The sequence below is a fragment of the Crassostrea angulata genome, unplaced genomic scaffold, assembly GCF_025612915.1.
Source record: "Crassostrea angulata isolate pt1a10 unplaced genomic scaffold, ASM2561291v2 HiC_scaffold_14, whole genome shotgun sequence".
Taxonomy (NCBI): domain Eukaryota; kingdom Metazoa; phylum Mollusca; class Bivalvia; order Ostreida; family Ostreidae; genus Magallana; species Magallana angulata.
In genome coordinates, this window is record NW_026441569.1 from 362,009 (window position 1) to 382,059 (window position 20,051).

At 40.2% G+C, this 20,051-nt stretch overlaps 1 long non-coding RNA gene and 1 pseudogene across 2 annotated transcripts in view; one reads left to right on the forward strand and one right to left on the reverse strand.

Moving 5' to 3' along the window:
- The window catches only part of LOC128168562 (uncharacterized), a 60,415-nt gene that overhangs the window by 5,954 nt on the left and 34,410 nt on the right, over nucleotides 1-20,051 (reverse strand). For both annotated transcript variants that reach the window (XR_008241405.1, XR_008241406.1), the window contains 2 exons: nucleotides 16,731-16,830; nucleotides 16,070-16,104 (listed from right to left, as the gene is read on the reverse strand). This is a non-coding gene — a long non-coding RNA (uncharacterized LOC128168562). The remainder of the gene's footprint in view (nucleotides 1-16,069; nucleotides 16,105-16,730; nucleotides 16,831-20,051) is intronic.
- On the forward strand, nucleotides 9,798-15,582 carry LOC128168561 (uncharacterized metal-dependent hydrolase YcfH-like; annotated as a pseudogene).

The window sequence follows — 20,051 nt, forward strand, 5'->3', positions numbered from 1 at the left end:
CGGGAGAGAAAAGGTCAGGACGTTGGGGTTCTGCAGGAAGATATAAGCACACTTGAGTCTAGTGTAACCTTCCAGCTAAGCTCCATTGACAGAAATATGGGTACTATTATTTTTATTATTTATTACCCAAATGTTAGCAGGCATGTTGGGTGTGATAAGCCTCAGCCTGTTGTTACTCAGCCGCCAGAAGTCGGGGTAACTGGTAATCAGCCAGCGGTGGTCGGGAGCCAGTGCGGAACCTTGGTCTCCCTGGGGATTGACCGGTGTCTCAAAATAGTTTCCATTCCTCATCAGTCGGTTTAAATGCCTCAAGGACAGTCTCAGCTGTAATCGCTTATATACAGAGGTACCACCTAGTACTGTTTGCTCAGACTCTATTTGGTCCGGCAGAAGTACAGTTTATCTCAAAGCAACGGGCCGAGGCTTGGGAATTCCATCATTCAATGTCAGCAGCATTGAGACTGTCGTGCTGTCACCGAAACTGCTAAGGTCCATTGTCAGCAGCATTGACACCTTGCTAGTCCCTATAGCCTTCGGGTCTGCACCTAGTGCAGAAGGCAGCCAGGATTCCGGCTGTCATCATTATGGTGTATTTGTGAGTCAAGCTGCAGCATCTGTTGGAGGACAGTCATCAATCTTTAGTGGAGGTGGAATGCCTATGTCTCAGAAGCTGATGTCGACCACTGCATATAGCTGCCAAGTTTGATTCCTCCTGGCAGCAGAAGCAGTGTTAGATTATCCCTGCTGAAGTCAAGGTTGCAGGCCTCTCACACTCATTTTTGGTACGAAGGTACCAAAAAGGTACAAAGGTAAGGGAGGCTACCTCCACTGTTGACTGTTATGCAGCAGTTGGGGGAGAGGACAACTACAGTACCGATCAGACCCAACCTAACACCAGAGTAAACCCCAACTAAACCCCGGGTTTACTTTCTGGGTTTACTTGGAGTTTACTCTGGGTTTACTTTTTGAAAAATTGGGTCCACTCGGGGTTTACTTTGGGTTTACATGGGGTTTACTTTGGGTTTACTTTGAAATTGCTTTTAAGGTCATCTGTATGCACTGAAGTGTGAAGCAGACTAGTATTTTATCTTACCATCCTACTTCCTGTTATTCCTACCCTTCGTATATTCCGAATACACAGTTAGCTTCTGCTTTCAGGAGTATACTTCTGACTGGGTTTACTCTCTGGGTCCACTCTAGTAAACCCGAAGTATACCCAAAGTAAACCCGGAAAGTAAACCCAGGGTTTAGTTGGGGTTTACTTTCTGTTAGGTTGGGTCTGATCGGTACTGTATGACTATATATCCAAACTCCTAGAAGATCTTCAAATAAATGCACCAGCGGAGGTGAGGGATAGAGCGGTAAGCTTGGTAAAGAAGTATGCTGATATATGTTTGCAGTGAGTTATCTAGATTTTGGGAATTTTACCAAGATTGAGCATTGCATAGACACTGGAGATGCTCGACCCATTAAACAGTGGATGCGCCGTATGCACGGTGTTTTCAAGGGGAAGGAGGAAGGTCATTTAGAAAAAGGCTCAAAGCCAACGTTAATCAACCATCATTCTCTGATTGGGCGTCTGCACCGGTACTGGTCAGAAAGAAGGATAGGAGTGTTCGGTGGTGTGTCGACTACTGGGCATTGAATAAGGTCAATGTCAAGGACACAAACGCATTGCCTCTTATCGAGGAGTGTATGGACACACTAGGCGGTAACCGCTGGTTCTCCAAGCTGGATGCCAATGCTGCATACTGGTAGATCAAGATACACACAGATGACAAAAAGAAAACTGAGTTTATCACCAAACATGGCCTGTTTGAGTTTACCAGGATGGGGTTCGGTCTTCGTAAGGCCCCTGCAACCTTCGCTAGGGCAATAAATTTGATATTGCACAGACTGAACTGGACAATAACACTTGCATTTCTAGATGATGTCTTAGTGCTTGGGGCTTGAGCAGAAGCTGACTTGGACAATTTGAGACAGGTGTTTGAGCATGTGGTGATTTTTCCTACTATTATAAGTGTGGGGGTGAATTCATCGGGCATCGCATGAATTCGCCCATGTGCAGAGAGATATAAAGATAAATCAACTGCGAACATTCGAGATCGATGTAATTGTTCAAGAAGTATATATAAAGATATTTAACGCCTACCTGGTAAGTTGTTGATCATTCCTATCGGTTTCCCCGATTATCTCGCCATCTTAGCAGTGGGAAACACGATAAACAGCGCTGCGAGCAGGGTCAATTTTGATGTAAGTGGGCAAGATTGAAAATTCAATGCCATGCCGAGACAACATGGTAGGCGCCATTTTGAAAAATATATTTTGTATGTCATAGTTTTGTACTTGCAGCAAGCCGCCAAGTGTTCATTTGTTGAAATATTGGTTTGTTTTATTTATGATTTATTGATTTAGTGTACTTTGAATGAATTAATGGCTCAGAAGATGCAAACAGCAGGTGTTGGTAGGGGGGCCCGGAAAATTCTGAATGGCCGCTACATTCAGTCTGAGGGAAATGACCAGAATGGCATGTTAAGTACCTCAGGGAATAGCGTCAGGGATGGGCTTTTATCTACAGGTAGGGTACATCAAACGACGGGTGGATCCAAGAGTCATGGGGAGAAGTAAACGGAGGATGATCTCGAGAAGAGGCAGTTTACAAGGTATGGTAGATGGTTTGGATATAGACTTCGAATGTCTGAAGAGTGAAGTCGATTCTATCAGGACAGGTATTGGGTCGCTCGAGACGTCCAGTATGACGGAACAAGTATGGCGCAGCAATGTTAAGGCGTCCCTATGCTAAAATACGGCTGAAAAATGATATTATTTTAATCATCGCAAAAATACTTTGACTGGAAGTATTTCTTAAAATCTATGTTACATTTATTGCCACCGATGTTAAACTTTATATTTGATGCATTTTTGTGACGTCATATGTACTCTGTAAGCACGTGACGGGCGATTCCTAATATTGCAAATGATCTATATAAATCACATCGGCGCAGGTGATTAACGACATCAAATTATACATATTTTTAAGAAAAATCTTTTCTTAAGTCATATATACTTTTAAGTTCTTGCTTGGGAAAGAAATAGATATTTCGTTTATGGAAGATATTGTTGAAACTTTCCACAAAATCAACAAAATAATGCACATTTTTACTATTCAAAAGCGATTTAGAAAATATTGGGGTAAATCCGTAGGTTTCCCAAGCACGATCCACATTGGTACTTATATTCTCTACCAATTTTACGTAAAATATTCTAAAATTGTGTTGATCTTTCACCTGCGCCAAGCTGGTTTTTCATGCATTAAAATTTCTTCATTCAGTTGTTTACACGTAGCAAGGAGTCTCCAAATATAAATAGTCTTTTACTTAAAACGAAGCTTTAAAACTGCCGATTATTTGATACTGGTTTTCAATATGAAAAACTTCTGTACGTCTAGCATTAATGGCAGCATCTATGTAAAGGAAACATGCGGTATTATACTGGTTTGATATAATTCACTTTTAAGGTTAAGATACATATTCCCTGAGAACTATCGACAGGAATGCAGATAGTGACGTCAAACTTAATTATGACGTCATATCGTATGAAGTACAGACAAGTGACTTTCTACATATCGCTGTAAAATCCATCGGGAAGCCTTAACATGCCCGCGGGGGTGTTAGTTCACAGATTAGGGAAATGTTTCAAATGTCAGGTTTGTCGAGTGGAAATAAATCTCCGGAAATTCAAGGTAATGCTGCCAGCTTCGGGCCAAGTCAGTCACAAATTTCCAGTAGCCAGGGGGGTCCTTGGGTTCCTGGAGAGGCTGTACAAACAACTTCAGCAGATGGGGGGAATGCTACATTCTCTGGGGGTCCAAGGGTTGTGTTGAGCTCGGTAAGTTCTGTTTCCGCAGGGGGGCAGGCAATTCCTAGCTTTCCCCGTGTCATTGCAGAAGTCCCTAAGGCAGATGTAAGCTTCATGCCATGGCCAATGCCTGGTGACAGAAGCATTAACGCAAGACTCACAGGTATAGTACCCAACCAGTCTAGGGAAATGTCATCAGGAGTCATAACCCAGGGTAGTGTAGCTAATGTCAGTAGCAGTCAAAGCCCTGGGGTTGGGGGTCAAGTTTGGGGAGCCCCTATGCAAATGCCAATGACCCAGTCCTGTCCAACACAAACTTGGCATTTATGTCAAATTATCAGGGAACTCCGTCTGGACAACCAAAAACAGGTATACCTGAGGGTAGGCAGCCAGTCATGTCAAATGTATGGCAGTCAGGGAGGACCCCTAGTCCTATATTGTCTAGCATTCATAGGTCTCAGTTACCCAGTCTTATACCGCCAGGTAGTAGAAGTGGAATAAGTCGGAGTATTCCCACTGAGGTAAAGGGTGTCAAGTATAATGGGGATGTAGAGTGGGGTCCATTCTACTCAAAGTTTTCAACCATTGCAGAATATAATGGCTGGTGTGATGCATATTGGTTGTTTGCACTTAGTTTGACACTAGAGGGGGTGGCTTTGAAGTATTTTGACATTTTGCGCCGCAGGGGTACTACACTTACTTTTCAAGAGGTAATACTTCGCATGGAGGAGAGGTTTGGTCAGCTTCCCAGTTAGAGTTGAATTCAATTACTCAGAAACCTGAAGAGCCAATAGACCAGTGGGGTGATAGAGTAATGGACTTTTGGGAGTGGGACCTTGCCTGAAATTTTTCAGGAACAGTTGATAATGAGATTTGCTTTAGGATACTTAGACTGTGAGGCGGATCAGCAATTAATTGACTGACCGCCAGATACCCTAGAGGAGGCTATTAAGAGGGTTAAGACATTCCAGTTTAGTCGTTGTGCAATTGCTCATCACCAAAGGGTTGTAAGGTCAGTCCCAAATGAAGTTAGGTACCGAAGGTCAGTATCACCTGTAGAAAATCGTTCACCTGAGTATGTGTCAAGGGGGCATCTAGTAGATAGGTCTGGCGATGCTGTAGATAAACAAAACGCAGGCCAACACCACAGCCCAGTGCCATCTCTATGTTACTAGTTTGAATCGTCAGGGGAATAGAAGGCCAAAAATTTGTTATGGTTGTAAGCAGCCAGGTCACATGAAGCGAAACTGTCTGCAACGATCACATAACAATTATGCAGGTCCCCCAATCCCAACTATCAAAAATACAGAGCACAATGAGCCAAATGTTTCTGTTTCACCACAGACCATGAGGGGTTGGCTTACATTTGCAGAAAATCCATCAGTTAGTGCTGCACATGTTTTACCTAATGTTCAGTCTGGTAATCGGGGTGAAGGTTCAGGGGCATGGCATGTGTTGGTTGGAATTGCGGGTATGGAGGTGAATGTTATAGTTGACACAGCCGCAGATATTACAATACATGTAGTATCACAAAAGGTTTGTCTCTATGCAACCCAAGCCGCACATTGTTGAGGAGTCAAATATAAGACTTGCGGGTGAGGTGACTGGTATGTGTGCTAAATTTTTGGGTAAAGTTGAGATTACAGTTGGTGGATATAGGTTTGTTCATCCAATTTATGTTGGTCCATTGCAGGATAAAATGTTGTTTGGAATTGATTTCCTTAAGTCACATGGTGCACAAATTTCCTGTGAGACAGGAGCTCTGAGAGTCAAAGGGGTACCAGGCATGATTGAAATGTCTAGTGGTGTGGATAAGTTGGTGCTAATTGCTGTATCATCTCGGCGGGTGCAGATTCCATCGCATACTGCTCAAGTGATAGAATATGATTTGGCTAATGAGATGTCAGATTTTATCATTGAACCAGCCAATGTCTTTCCATTGGGTATTGTTGCTTCCAGGACTTACAATAATTCTGGGAATAAGGGCAAGTTGTGTGTCATAAATATGACTGACCGCGGTCATTTTGTTAAAACAGGAAGTGTTGTTGGTATAGTGACAGCAGCTTGTGCAGTCAAAAACAGCGAGGCGTCAGTGCGTCGGGTGTCAACAGAAGGGCAAAAGGATTGTGAGCATGTCAGCTCGCTTATCAGAGATCTGAAGGAAAACGCTCTGACCGCCAGGAAGCAGTCAGTCTTGTAACTAAGTTTGCAGATATTTTCGCAGTCAGTGATTTAGATTTGGGCAATTTTGTAGAGATTGAGCATTGTATTGACACTGGCGATGCGCACCCCATAAAGCAGCGGATGCGCAGCACACCTGCAGTTTTTAAGGAGAGGAGTAATCCAGTCCTCTACCTAAGACTGGGCCGCTGCTCCAGTGCTTGTTCGTAAAAAGGACGGAAGCGTGAGATGGTGCGTTGACTATCGTGCACTGAACAAGGTCACAATCAAAGACAGTTTTCCTTTGCCACTAATAGAGGAATGTATGAATACCCTATCAAGAAACAAATGGTTTTCAAAGCTTGATGATAATGCAGCTTACTGGCAAATGAAGATACACCCAGATGATATGAAGAAAACTGCCTTCATCACGAAGTTTGAACATTTTGAAATATCGCAGATGAGATTTGGTTTATGTAATGCCCCTGCAACATTTGCCAGAGCTATCAATTTAGTGCTGCACCGCCTTAACTGGAAAATTGTTCTTGCATTCTTAGATGATGTGCTAGTGTTGGGCAAAACTGAACAAGAGCATTTAGACAATTTGCGCCAAGTTTTTGAGGGTTTCCGCAGTTTTGGGTTAGAGTTCAAACCTCGCAAATGTGAGCTTTTTTGCCCTTAAGTAGAATTTTTGGGGCGCACAGTAAGCAAAGATGGTGTAGAGATGGGGAGATCAGTATTTAGAGGCAGTACGGGAATGGCCCATGCCAAAAGATGTCAAAGCAGTTGAGAGGTTTCTCGCAAACTATCACATTATAATATAACGTTCTGCATTTCTCTAAAATTGTATTATACACACATGTTCCAAGTTTTAAAAATAATTTTTAAAAAAATTAACCTTTAAAAAATCCTATCAATATACCCTAGTTTTTGTTTTGGGGACTGTACATTAAGCAAGGAAAAAAATTCCCAATTTCTATCAAAACGTTGCATTTTTCCCAATCCATTGGCCCTGGCCCCAGTACCAAAAATGGGTGTGAGAGGCCTGGGAGACGACAAGTCGGTGAGTAAGCTTGGAAAGGCAATGCTCAGCAAGAATCTGGAGGAGGGTTCTGATCATGCAGCTGGGGAAGGGATATCTCTGTCTTCATATTCTGTAGAAGACATGGTTAAGCTGCAGAGTGCAGATAAGGTATTGACTTTCCTTCACGCATACTTAGAGTCTGGGGTTTTGCCAAGTGAGAGTGAGTTGATGACCTCTAGTCCTGAAGAGAAATGTTATTTTTGTTTCATGTTAGATGATAGGGGGGTAGTTTGGTATAAATCTGCTGAGGATAAAGATGCCCTGCAACTTCTTGTGCCTAAAACTATGCGTGAAGAAGTGATGTATTAGTGCCATGACATTCTTTCATCAGGACACCAAGGTATTCAGCGTTCTAAAGTGAATTTTAAGTCGAGTTTTTATTGTTGGCGGATGGTCGCTGACATGAAGAACTATGTTCTCACATGTGATGTCTGTTATAAAAAAGTGGGGTCCATTACCAAATTGTTCTGCTTTGAAGAGTTATCAAGCAGGTAGTCCAATGGAAAAATTCATCTTGATTTCCTACGACCATTACCTCACACAGAGAACGGAAATGAATACATACTCATGATGGTGGAAAGCTTTACAAAGTGGGTGGAGTGTGTCCCACTACCATCACAGACAGCGGAAGTGACTGCAAGAGCTGCCATCAATGAATTTTTATCAAGGTTTGGGTACCCGTATGAAGTGTTTACAGATCAGGGAAGGAACTTTGAGAGCGAGCTATTCCGAAAAATGTGCGAGATCTTGTGGATCCATAAAACGCGGACTACACCGTACAGACAATCAGGGAATGGCCAAGTTGAGCGTTACAACCGCACCCTTATGGTGTTACATTGATGGCTGTCCTAAGAGCTGGTATCAGTACTTGGGCCAATCAGCAGGTGCTTTGAGGTCTGCTACATGTATCAATAGGCACACTGGGTACACAGCAAACAAATTGATGTTAGGGAGAGAAGTCAAAGTGCCCGCAACTATCCTGTATCGACCAATGATTTTCAAAATGGGAAGGAAGGAGAAGTAGATAAATATGTGTGTGATTTGCAAGAATATTTGCAAAAGTCACATGAGACTGCCAGGGATAAGTTAAAAGCCACACAAAAAAATGAAGCAGGATTTTGATATAAGAGCCAGAGAACACCAATTTAAATTAGGTGAAGCTGTGTACTGGCACCAGAACGCAGGAAAGAAGGTAGAGTCAATGTGGATAGGCCCAGGTGTCATAGTTGAAGCAAAGTCCGACACAGTTTTTGCTGTGAAGTCATGTCGGGAGGTCAAGATCATGCATCATGAAAAACTTAAGGTAGCTCGTGGGTTTACTGCTTGTGAGAAAACATATACTGAAAATTTGTCCACGTGATCTATAGGTTTTAGAGTTTTATTTCTAAAATTTATTTGAAATTCGTCTGCGCGGTAACAATGTTATTGTGTTTTAAACACACTGTCGCTGATAAAATTAAGCAACACCATTTCAATGAAATATATACTGTAAAACGAGAAAATTTGGCGCATACTGTGGAATCATTAATTTTCGTGGGGGTCAATTTTCGTGGATTGCTAGAATTTTACAGACTCGTGGGGACGTAATTTCGTGTATTCTCTTATATCTACAAAAGGAAACATGACTTTATTACTTCAATTTATTAATTCGTGGAGGATGTAAATTCGTGGATAAGAGGTACCCACGAATTCCACGAAAATTGAGCCACCACGAAATCTAATGATTCCACAGTACGTATTTTAGCGCAAACGCAAGTGCCAGTACAATAGGGCAATCATATTTTAGCGCATGCATCTTTTCTTTAAAAAAGAATACAAAAAATGTTGTAGTTTGATAAACGATCACGCCCAAAATTTAGTTCTGTGTTCACTCAAGCACGTGAACACAACAACTTTAATTTCTATCTCGCATGCAAGGTAAACTGTCTTTGAGAACAATACACTTACTTTTGTGTAAATCGTCAGTAGATAGATATGAAAACTTCATTTATTGGCGATGATGTGTAATTTTTGTTGGTAAACAAATTTGAGTTATCGGACTTTGAATTTAACGTGTCGACTTGGATAACACTAGAAGAGTCCCGAAACTAAAAGTGAAATCGAATGCTACATTTACCATGAGTTTTGATCACCATGAGAGAATCTTTTTCACAGTAATTTTACATTAAAAAACCCACAAAAAATAGGTATTGTCTTGTTATCTTTATATCCACTAATCAGAGATCAAAGAAATTATGATCAATCATGTATTGTCAGCATTAACGATCGCCACGCTTAATCACATTTTCACCTTGAGGGGCTAAATGGAAGTGGCATGGGGAGAAGCTTAATTTTGAAGGTGCTAATGAGAGATGTTAAAAAGCAATTAAAACTAAATTAATTAATCCATGTTTAGGCACTTATAGCCGATAACCCATACCGTTTACCTGTGTAATTGTTTAAACAAACAGAACCGAGAGCATCTGATATTTAAATGAACACTTCTATATAGCCTTAAAAATGGACTGACGTTATTGTTTTGCAACTTGAAGAAATTTAATTCATATGGAAAACCTTTGGCGCACTATTAATTTTAGCGCTCAGAGGCAGTTGCGCCAAAGGTGCTAAAATTTGTAGTGCGCCATATTTTCTCGTTTTACAGTAGTAAAATGCGCATCTTTGTCGAGAAATGCATTTCAAAACTATGCTCCAAATATCAAAACGATTTAGACGAAATTAGATGTACTTAGTAAAATACCAGAGGAGATATTTTTTAATCAATTGATAAAAAATAATCAATATGTGTTCTCGGCCAATTTTTTGCAAAACAACTTCAAAGATTTAAAAGATTTCACAAAACCTTATATTTTCATTATGACGCTAGCCCAACATCATCATTTTCTTACGTCTGAGAACCCAAAAATGATAATGCGTTTATTGACAAGACTAGCTGATTAACACAAATTTGAACATGTAAATACTAATTACATATTATTATCGACTGCACAAATGCAATGTGCAGTCGATAACATATAATGTAATGTGAAGAGGAGAAAAATGGCTAATTCTCTTTTCATGGAGTTCCAACGCATAAACATATCTTATAGAACAAAATGTGACAAAGTAAGTCACGTTTTTATTAATAAAATTTTAGCACTTGATTATTATAAATGTTTGTAGAAACTACATTTAAGCCTTTTGACATATTTCCTTTTATGTTTCTAACAATCATTTGTCATTTTAAAAAAAATGTATAAGTTTGCTATGACGGTCAACTCTTTACGTCGAATCCTATTGTGACGTCAGCAAACCCGCGAGCTACTTTAAGAAATGTGATGCACGAAAACTGTCAAAGTGGTTGGTAGATTACATGAGATCACGATGATGAGGTAAGTGCTGGCGGATCAAGCAATACAGATAGTGCTTCCGCCAAATACCCTGAGGAGAGACTTAGGAAACAGCCTGATGGACCATTCAGGGGTACAAGGTCTCATTCAAAGGGTATTACTAAGCATGATGAAACTATTGTTGCAAAACCGCCAAAGAAAAAGGTACGGAAGTCATAATGTGTGTAAAAACAAAATCCAAAAGGGTTAATGGTGCAATGTGATTCCTGCAGAGACTGGTTTCATCTGGAATGTGTGGGTATGACTGCTGAAATTGCAGAAAGCATACCTCTTGCCCTGAGTGTTCTCTTATAGATGGGCAGTAGGAAAAATGTATAAAAGTTTTTGGTAGTTTTATTAGCATTTATTAAACACCCAGAGCTTTTAAGGTATATAACTGGTTTCAAAGTGTCCTCAGATATAATTTACTTGCTAATATATTTTAATTTTAGATTCAGCGATGGAGGAGCAATTCCAATTGTATGTGTTTGATGAGGAGGATGGTATGTTCGAGGAGGAGAATGCTGGTGGGCTGCAGGAGCCGCTTGGACAAGAGGCCAGTATGACGGTTATTGATCTGAGCCAAAGCAGTGGCTCAGATCAGGAAGTTAACATGCGTCCTTGTCAGGAAAGAACACACACAAAGGAAAGGGGAGTAAGAAAGTGCGCTGTACACAGTTGCAGGGAGACATTTTCAGGAGCTACACCGATGCTTTACAACATTAGGAGGGACCATGCTGGAGGGGCACAGAATCCTGAGGAGTTTGTGTCTTTCCTAGCGGATATATCTGCTGAGGTTTTTCAAACACACCAGAGAGAGCCTGTATTACAGTCCCTGAAGAGGTTAAGGGCGTGGGCTGAGAGACAACTTGGGAGAGTTGACTAGACGTTCTCCAGGCCTGTGCAGGAGGTGGTGAACAGGGTCTCACACTTTTTGGGACTTGACAGCCAAAGTAGTGGGCTGATTACCGGGATAAGTCAATATCTCTGTGTTGAAAGGGGATTCAGCAGCCTGAAGAGGTGGGTCACCGTGTGCCAGTGAAAGCGGAGCTACCCACTAGTGATCCCCCTGCTAGTGATCCCCATGAGTTGCCTGGTAGTGGACTGTCATTGGCACCCTGGATGGATGCCAGCTCCATTTACAGGAGCAATGAATGCCACAGCCCTAGACAGCCGACCCTCCTAAGTGTCAGTCACCATTTCCAGAGGGTGCTTGGTTTATGGTATGAAGGAGGCCCGCATCCCAATGAGGTTAGAGAGTGGGTTGGTGATTGTGAAGGGGATCCACCCAAAGGAGGTGATAGAGCAACAAGGCTGATGTCGCGGCCACCATGAGTTTGTGCAATAGCAAGGGCTGGGCTGTTGGGGAGATAGGCTTGGACTACTCTGACAAAGAACATCACCCCCAGCAAAAGTTCATCCTTGCAGGATTTTCTGCAGAGTTGATCCATCCTCCAATATGGTGTTGCATCTGAAGGGTGCAGACAAGGACAGCTGCAGTTGAGTTCCCACCCAAGACTGCATAACCCTTTTAGATCGGTTGGGCGTGTCTATCCAGGCACCCATCTACCTGCACTGCTTTGTAGGGGGCCCAGCGCAGATCAAACTCTGGGTAGATACCGGGAGGCCGGTGTACTTTGGAGTGAGCGAAAGTGTCCATAGCATGTTGGATACCCAACAGGAAGGTGTTAGAGCTATTCCACAGGATCGAATACTAGTGAAGACCAACAGTCCATACCTGCCATGTGGGGTTGGCTGACCAATGACGCCGAAACATATTGGAAAGGTCTACCAATTGGTTGCGACCGTAAGTGGAAAATCCGTGGAACACCTTGAAGAGGCGGTTGCAAAGAACTTCCGCACCTTCTTCGCTAAGCAGTTGGGCCACCGATACTGATTGTCTGTCCTTTTATATGCAGTGTATTCTCCCAGGATATTTTTACATTCTTTTAAGTTTGTTTCCAGCGAAGGGATCCCTATGGAAGAGAGAGCATGGACCGTCAGAAGAGACGAGAGGGCCTTGAATCATCGTGCTCCTATTCCGGACACCCATTGCCTGTGATTGATTGACAGTGACTTTTTATTTGGTCATGATTTATGAACTGTTAATATCTGTTTTTATAAGTAATGGTAAATCACAATGTTTTAGTTAATTACATTAGCACTGTCAATCATAGGGGTTTAAATTGTATTAATGTATATGTCATTACTTTTGTAATATCTGGGGTCAGGTTTTTGAAATCAGGGGGAGTGTGGTGATTTTGCCCACTATTATAAGTGCGGGGGCGAATTCATCAGGCACCGGATAAATTCGCCCATGCGCAGAGAGAAATAGAGAGAAATCCTGAAAATATTCCAGATAGATGTAATTGTTCAAAATATTGGATGTCTACCTGGTAAGTTGTTGATCATTCCTATCGGTTTCCCCGATTATCTCGCCATCAAAGTGGTGGGAAACACCATAAGCGTTTCCGAGAATATGGTCTGAAATTTAAGCCTCAGAAGTAAGAGCTATTCAAAACTAAGATTGACTTTTTTGGCAGAACCATCAGTGAGAGTGGAATAGAGATGGGAGACCAGTATATAGAGTCAGTATGGGACTGGCCCTCCAGGCCTTGAAAAGTTTTTAGGTTTTGCTAATTACCATCACAGTTTTATACCCCATTTCTCTTGCATTGCTGCCCACTGTATGCAGTCACTAGGAAATGTGGTTTCCGTTGGAAGACAGAACAACAAAGTGCTTTTGAGAGTTTTAGAGCATTGATGACAGAACCCCCTGTGTTGACTATACCTAATAATCATGGTCAATGTATCAGACACTGATGCTTCGGACTACACAGTTGTAGGAGAGCTGAGTCAAATTCAGAACGGGAAAGAAAGAACTATAGACTATGGCAGTGCAGTGCTATCATCCGAGCAGCGCAGATATTGTACGACGCAGAAAGAGCTGTTGGCAGTTATCAAGTTAACTCGCCAGCAGCAACAGTTCTACTGGTGGCGAATGGTAAAGGACATAAAGCTGTATGTAAAGACATGTGCTCTCTGTGCGAAAAACAAGAGAGCTTCATTGCCAAATAGATCAGATATGAATCGTTATCAAGCTGGAAGCCCGATATAAAGAGTACATTTAGACTTTCTTGGACTTTCCCTAGCATGGAGCAGAGCGATGAGTATATTCTCATGATGGTAGACAACTTTACTAAGTAGGTTGAGGGTGTGCCAATTCCTTCACAAACCTTGGAAGTAACTGCGAGGGCAGCTATCAACGACTTTTTCTCAAGGTTCGGGGATCCCTTCCAGATCTTTACTGATCAAGGCCGTAACTTTAAGAGTGAGCTCTTTTGTAAGGTTTGTGAGATGCTGGGATTCCACAAGTCTAGAACAACTTCCTATAGGCCTTCTGGCGTAATAATTAAGTAGAGTGCTATAATTGCACTTTGATGGACGCAGTTTGCTGTTATAAAGACAGTCAACCTAAAACTTGGGATAAGTATCTTGGTCCACTCGCAGTGGCATTGCAGTCAGCCATAAACCGTCACACAGGGTATACACCAAATAGACTTATGCTGGAAAGAGAGGTGAATGTACCAGCAACCTTGATGTACGGGCACCCTCTGAAGTCTTTTCAAAATGGGGAGGAGGGTGAGATAAACATGTATGTGCAGAAGTTAGAGCAGACCGTGCAAAAAGCACACGATGCCACCAAGCAGAAGTTGAAGTCTGCGCATAAATTTATGAAAACCGCACAAGACATCAGACTGTGTACATGTCCATTCAGGGTTGGCGATTTTGTATATTGGCGCCGCAATGCAGGGAAGAAAGTGGAGTCTAGCAGGGAAGAAAGTGGAGTCTATCTGGAAGGCTCCAGGTATAATTGTAAAGGCCAAGTCAGATACTGTGTTCATAGTAAAGTAATGCAGAGAAGTTCGGACCATGCATCATGATAAATTGAGAAATGCGATGCTACAGAAATACCTCAGTGGCTCTATAACTATCAGAAGCAGGTCATTGATGAAGAGTCAAGCAGTGAGTCAGAGCATAACACACATGTACCAGTGCCGAAAAGTGTCAAGACATTGAAGTCTGTTTTGAAAAAGGCAGAATACACTGCAGTCTCACAGACTACTTCAAGTCAAACTATTGACTGAGGGCCTTACATTGGGACAAGGAGTAGAGCTAGAAATCACCAAGCAGTTACCAGTGAGTCTGTGAAGTTGCAAGATAGCAAGGGCACTAACAAGTTTAAGTATCAGAAAAGGAAAACTTACTGTTTGTGTAATCAGGGTAATCCCAAAGTTTGATGTTATTGTGTGAAGAGGGCAAGGACTGGTCTCATTCCAGGTTTGTTTGAATTTCTGATGACAAGGCCAGGACAAAGCTTAAATATTTGTTTGCCCTGAGTTTTTACCTGGTCCGTGAGATACTGTGGTTTCATTAATATTCGAGGGTATCAATTTTCGTGGATAAAGTGAAAATCACAGTTTCAAGGATACGTAAATTCGTGGCCAATGACCCTATCAATAGAAAATATAAATAGAAATTACACTTCAATGGGCATTAAATTTCGTGGATCAACTTAACAACGAAATCCACGAAAATTGGTATTCAACGAATATTGATGAAACCACAGTAGTAGGTTTCTCAAGTTGAGTGTTATGTTTTATGATGTGGAAAGGTACTCCACGGTGATGCAGGGTACTGTGTACTGTTTTGTTTGTCTTAGCATTGGTAGAGTGTACCAGATGCTTGTATGTACCTTGGGCTGCATTTGCAGATGAGTGTTTAGATATCCAGTGTACCAAGATGTACAAGGAGTCCATGTACCCATTAGCTGGTTAAAAATGTTAAGGAACATGGATCTTACTTGTTGCTACTCTGGTACATTGTAGTCCCTACCTTACTTGCAGTGCCGGAGTCTTGGACACTATGTCAAAAATTTGCAAAGTGCCTTCATCTTGGAAAAATGTCTGGTGTCTAGATACGGAGTGGTGGATGTCATCGTTAAAAATTGTACCTCATAGTTAATGTCATCGTTGAATCTCTTGGTGGATGTCATCGTTGGACTTCGTTGTAGATGTCATCTTTGGACTTCGTGCTAAGGGAATACTATGTGGACTACCTGATGTGTTTGGGAAAATGGTGGAACTAGACAAGTCGGAGGGGCCAGGAAAAGCAGGAGGTTGGACCAAGACAAATTAGATGCTAGAATCTGACTGTGAAGTTTGTGGACTGTGATGTTGACTGTGAAATCTGTGTTAGTATTTTTTAAAGACAAAAAAAAAACATGTAAAATGTTTTATTTTGTATGTTTTAGGTCCTAAGCTATTAGGATTTAGATATTGTATGTTTATTATAGTTTGCCCTATTGTTCGGGCTGGGATGCCCTCTTTTAAAATGGGGAGGAGTGTGGTGGTCCTGGTGATAGTTGGTACAAATTGCCTGGTTACCGCCTGAACTTGCTTACACGCAAGATGACATATACATTGCCCTTCCTTTGCCTGTCTTGGAAGACACAAGACATGCTTTATTGCTCTGTGAATTGTACTATTCGTTTACTATTCTATATGTGGCGGTAATTGCTAATAAAGATCATATTACATACCCATAGTGTTTTCTTTCTGCGGCATCACCAGTGACCTGAAGAAATGGTAAGGGATAAACACTATAATATCATCAAAATGCCTTCAGCATTTATACCAAAATCTGCTGTTCACTTCTTAAAATCAAAGTTTTACAGCTCAAAGTTTGATTTTTTAAAATTTTATTTATGCATTTTGTGTTACAAATTTAAATTTTTGCTTGTTGTCAGGAAAATAAGAAGACTGTATTTTTTTCACTTCATTGAGACATGTTGATTTACAATTTTTTAAATCAAGCTAACCCACCGACATAGATTTAAAAAAAAAATTCTTTCAAAAATAATAAATAAAAAAAGATTAAAATAAAATTTTGAAAAGGTAACCAAATCTATAAAATGTGGAATTAATATATTTCATTTCAAAGATAAAATATTTGCAATATCTTAATATAAGCAAATTTCGGTGTAATATGTTACTGACATCTTGTGTATTTACGGGTATTAGTGATGCAGAAGATCTGTTTACAAAGTCTAAATGATTTCTGATAATCTGGTTCTGCAGAGAAGGTCAAAATTGTACAGATGGACGCTAGACAAAAGTTCTCAGAAAAGCTCACAAAAGCTTTCAGTTAAGGTGAACTAAAAAGAGCTAAATTATAGCATCATGCATTGAGAGAGAACTCACAGAATTTCCCAGACTGTGACAGTTTACTGGACTGGAACCAGCATGGGAAGGAAAAGTGAATCCTGGCATGGATCCATTCCATTTGATGTAAGATGAGCCACTACAACAGACACCGCAAAAGGTTGTATGAGGAAGTGAACAGATCCTAAGGGGACAGGACATAGAGCCACACATGTAGCTATAGCTGTTGGTCACTTTCATATACTACCTAGGAAGTTTATTTTTGCAAATGTAACATTGCAAAGAGTTCAGTAACAAGAGGCCCATGGGCCACATTGCTTACCTGAGTAACGACAGCCATTAAAAATCAGTTTAAATTATGGAGTCAAACAAACTTTCTGAACAAGGTAGTAAAATAGACTTGAATCAGCACTACCTAAGGGTTATCCACACAAGATTCAGCTTGTCTGGTTGATTAGTTTTTGAGAAAAAGATTTTTTTAAAAGTTCAAACACAACACCCCCCCCCCCCCAGCAATCCTACCCCACCTTTCCTACCAAGGATTATGATTTGAACAAACTTGAATCTTCCTACCTAAGGATGTTTCCTCACAAGTTACAAATTGTCTTGCCAGTTGGTTTTCGAAAAGATTTTTAAAGACTTTTCTCTATATAGATTCATATGTAAAAATTCAATCCCCCATTGTGATTCCTGACTCCACCCTTCCTGCAGAGATCATGATATGAACAACCTGAAAAAACACTTCCTAGGGATGCTTCCACACAAATTACAGCTTTTTTGGCCAATTGTTTATCTTTTATAATTTCTTTTTCAAAAACCCACAAATTTTTAATGATCTATTTTTGATGATTTTAAATCTTTGATGATTCTAAATGATCTCCCCTTTAAAAGGGACCTGGCTCTTCATTTGAACAAAATTTAAAATTTGATGCTTTAAGCCAAGTTTGGTTGAAATAGGCTCAGTGGTTCTAAGATTAGATAAAAATTAAAAGTGAAATATTTAAGCAACAACACCAACAGTGACAATGACAACGATGGACAAATTTTGATCTGAAAAGCTCGGCTCAGGTGAGGTAAGAATCACTTAAACTCTGACCCCAATCAGATAATAGACAATCGCAAGCAAGAATTTCCTCAGTCATGAATATGCACAATACTTTTAAATTTTGGTCATAAAATCAAATTAAAAAAGTCACATATTTGCAACTTTATTAGGGAAAAGAGTATCAATTCATTTCCCATATAACTCAATGTAACTAAACACCCCTGGCTAGTTAAGTATTTTACTTAAAGATGTATGTCTTTGGCCACATCTGAAAGTTCACTATCAAAAAACAAGAGGCCCATGGGGCCACATCGCTCACCTGAGCAACAATGGCGTTCAAAAGATATTGTTTCGTATGGTCCCTCGGATGTGAAGAAGAAAATTGTACCTCAATGTGCTCAATTCCTCAAATTAAAAACATTCAAAAATTTTATTTGTCTTCTCCATTATAATTAAATGACTGTTATTTACTTCGAGTACAAACCAGGATAATTTTCCGCTGTAATATTTTCTTAGGAATAGCGATAATTACTTTATCCCCGCAACAGAAATGTGTCAGAACTATGGAAACTGTTTTAAAGATGTCGTTTTTATTAACCCGTGTCTGAAAAACTATCAAAATTGATGTAGATTTCACATTTTTTATTGTATAAAGAGGGGGCCCCAGAGAGTAGGTTTATACAGAATATCATTCTTTATTTTGTTTGTACAAGTATTTAACATACTCTAATTCGACATATAGAATTTCCAATGTTCAACCAAAATTTCAGCGTCAATCGTAGAATTATAAGCAAGATGCATAGCTCACAGTTCGCCTAGGTTTGAGTCATATTTTTTCCACATGAGTTTATTACATTCAGCTTAAGATTTTTAACTTGGTATTTCCTATCCAGCATTTAAAATGGAAAAAAAGAATGGCCTAAGATTTTCAATTCTTTTATTCACTCAAGACCGGTTCAATGGTATTTGAGGTTCAAAATCAGTTTATACAAATGTACACAAACACAGTCAAGGATCACATGTACAGTAGGAGTAATAAAGACGAAATCAGCAATCGTCAATTCCAAATACGCATTATTTTGCAGCAATATTTACAGCAAATACAAATATACTGGTCCATCAAATATCCTGAAATTTTAATGAGATTGGCAGATTAATAACTGCCAATCTTTTGTTTTGCCCAGGCCAAGTCTTGTCTACCCATTTACCGGATGCCGAGCCCGATTGAAACACGCCTTTCCTTTATTATTATTTTCGCAATAACCCAGATTTGAAACAGAATTAGACCTTAATTTTTGCAATTTATATTTTCCTTCCCATAAGGATAATTTATGCTAAGCTACGTTGAATTGGAATCAGTAGTTCTTGAAAAGAAGATTTTCAAAATTGCACCCCCCTTTTTCTACAGTTTCAAGGTTTTCACCGCTTTGAATACAGATCGGACTTTTATTCCTGCAATCTATATTCGCCATCCCATAAAGATGCTTTGTGCTAAATTTGGTTGAAATTGGATAAGCGGTTTTAGAGAAGAAGTTCAAAATGTAAAAAGTTTAAAGAAGGACGGACAGACGGACGGACGGACAGATGGACAGACGGACGACGGACAAAAGGTGATCAGAAAAGCTCACTTGAGCTTTCAGCTCAGGTGAGCTAATTACTAGCAATATATAGGGTCACATGGCATTCATATGTCAAAATTGAGCTTGTTTAAAACTTATCAAATTTAAACAGTGATAAATTTACTTTAAAATAAAAATTATTTCATTTATATATCTAGCACATCACCTAGCCCTATCTGTTTCTGCTCTGCTAAATCTTGTACAGTGGAGCCTCAGTTATCCGGACGCTTTCGTTCCCAAGTCCAATCGTCCGGATAGGTGAAGCGTCCGGATATCTGAAATGTGTCTATCGTTGTCATGAATGATAATGTATTTGTATACAATGGCTCCCAGTGTTGATACTAGGTTTTTTGCCTTTCATACCATATAGCAACATATGCTAGAGTTGTCTGTTGATATGAACGTTTTTAGATATAAAGAACTTTATTTTATTATTTTGTCATGAAATATTAACCGCACAATAATGATAACCATATCTAGCTAAATTCTTTGTGTCTCAGTGTGGTATGTGTGTGATACACTGTTGTTCGCAATTTTCCAATTTTTGAAAGTGATTTGGGATGTCAGTGTGTTTATACAAGCTACTCATGAGGGTCTTGCACGTAAAAAAGGTGTGAAACTTAATTGACAGGGGAAATCTTTTGTACTGAGTATGGTATCATGAAATTTTACTGTCCGGTTAAATGAAGCAAGATT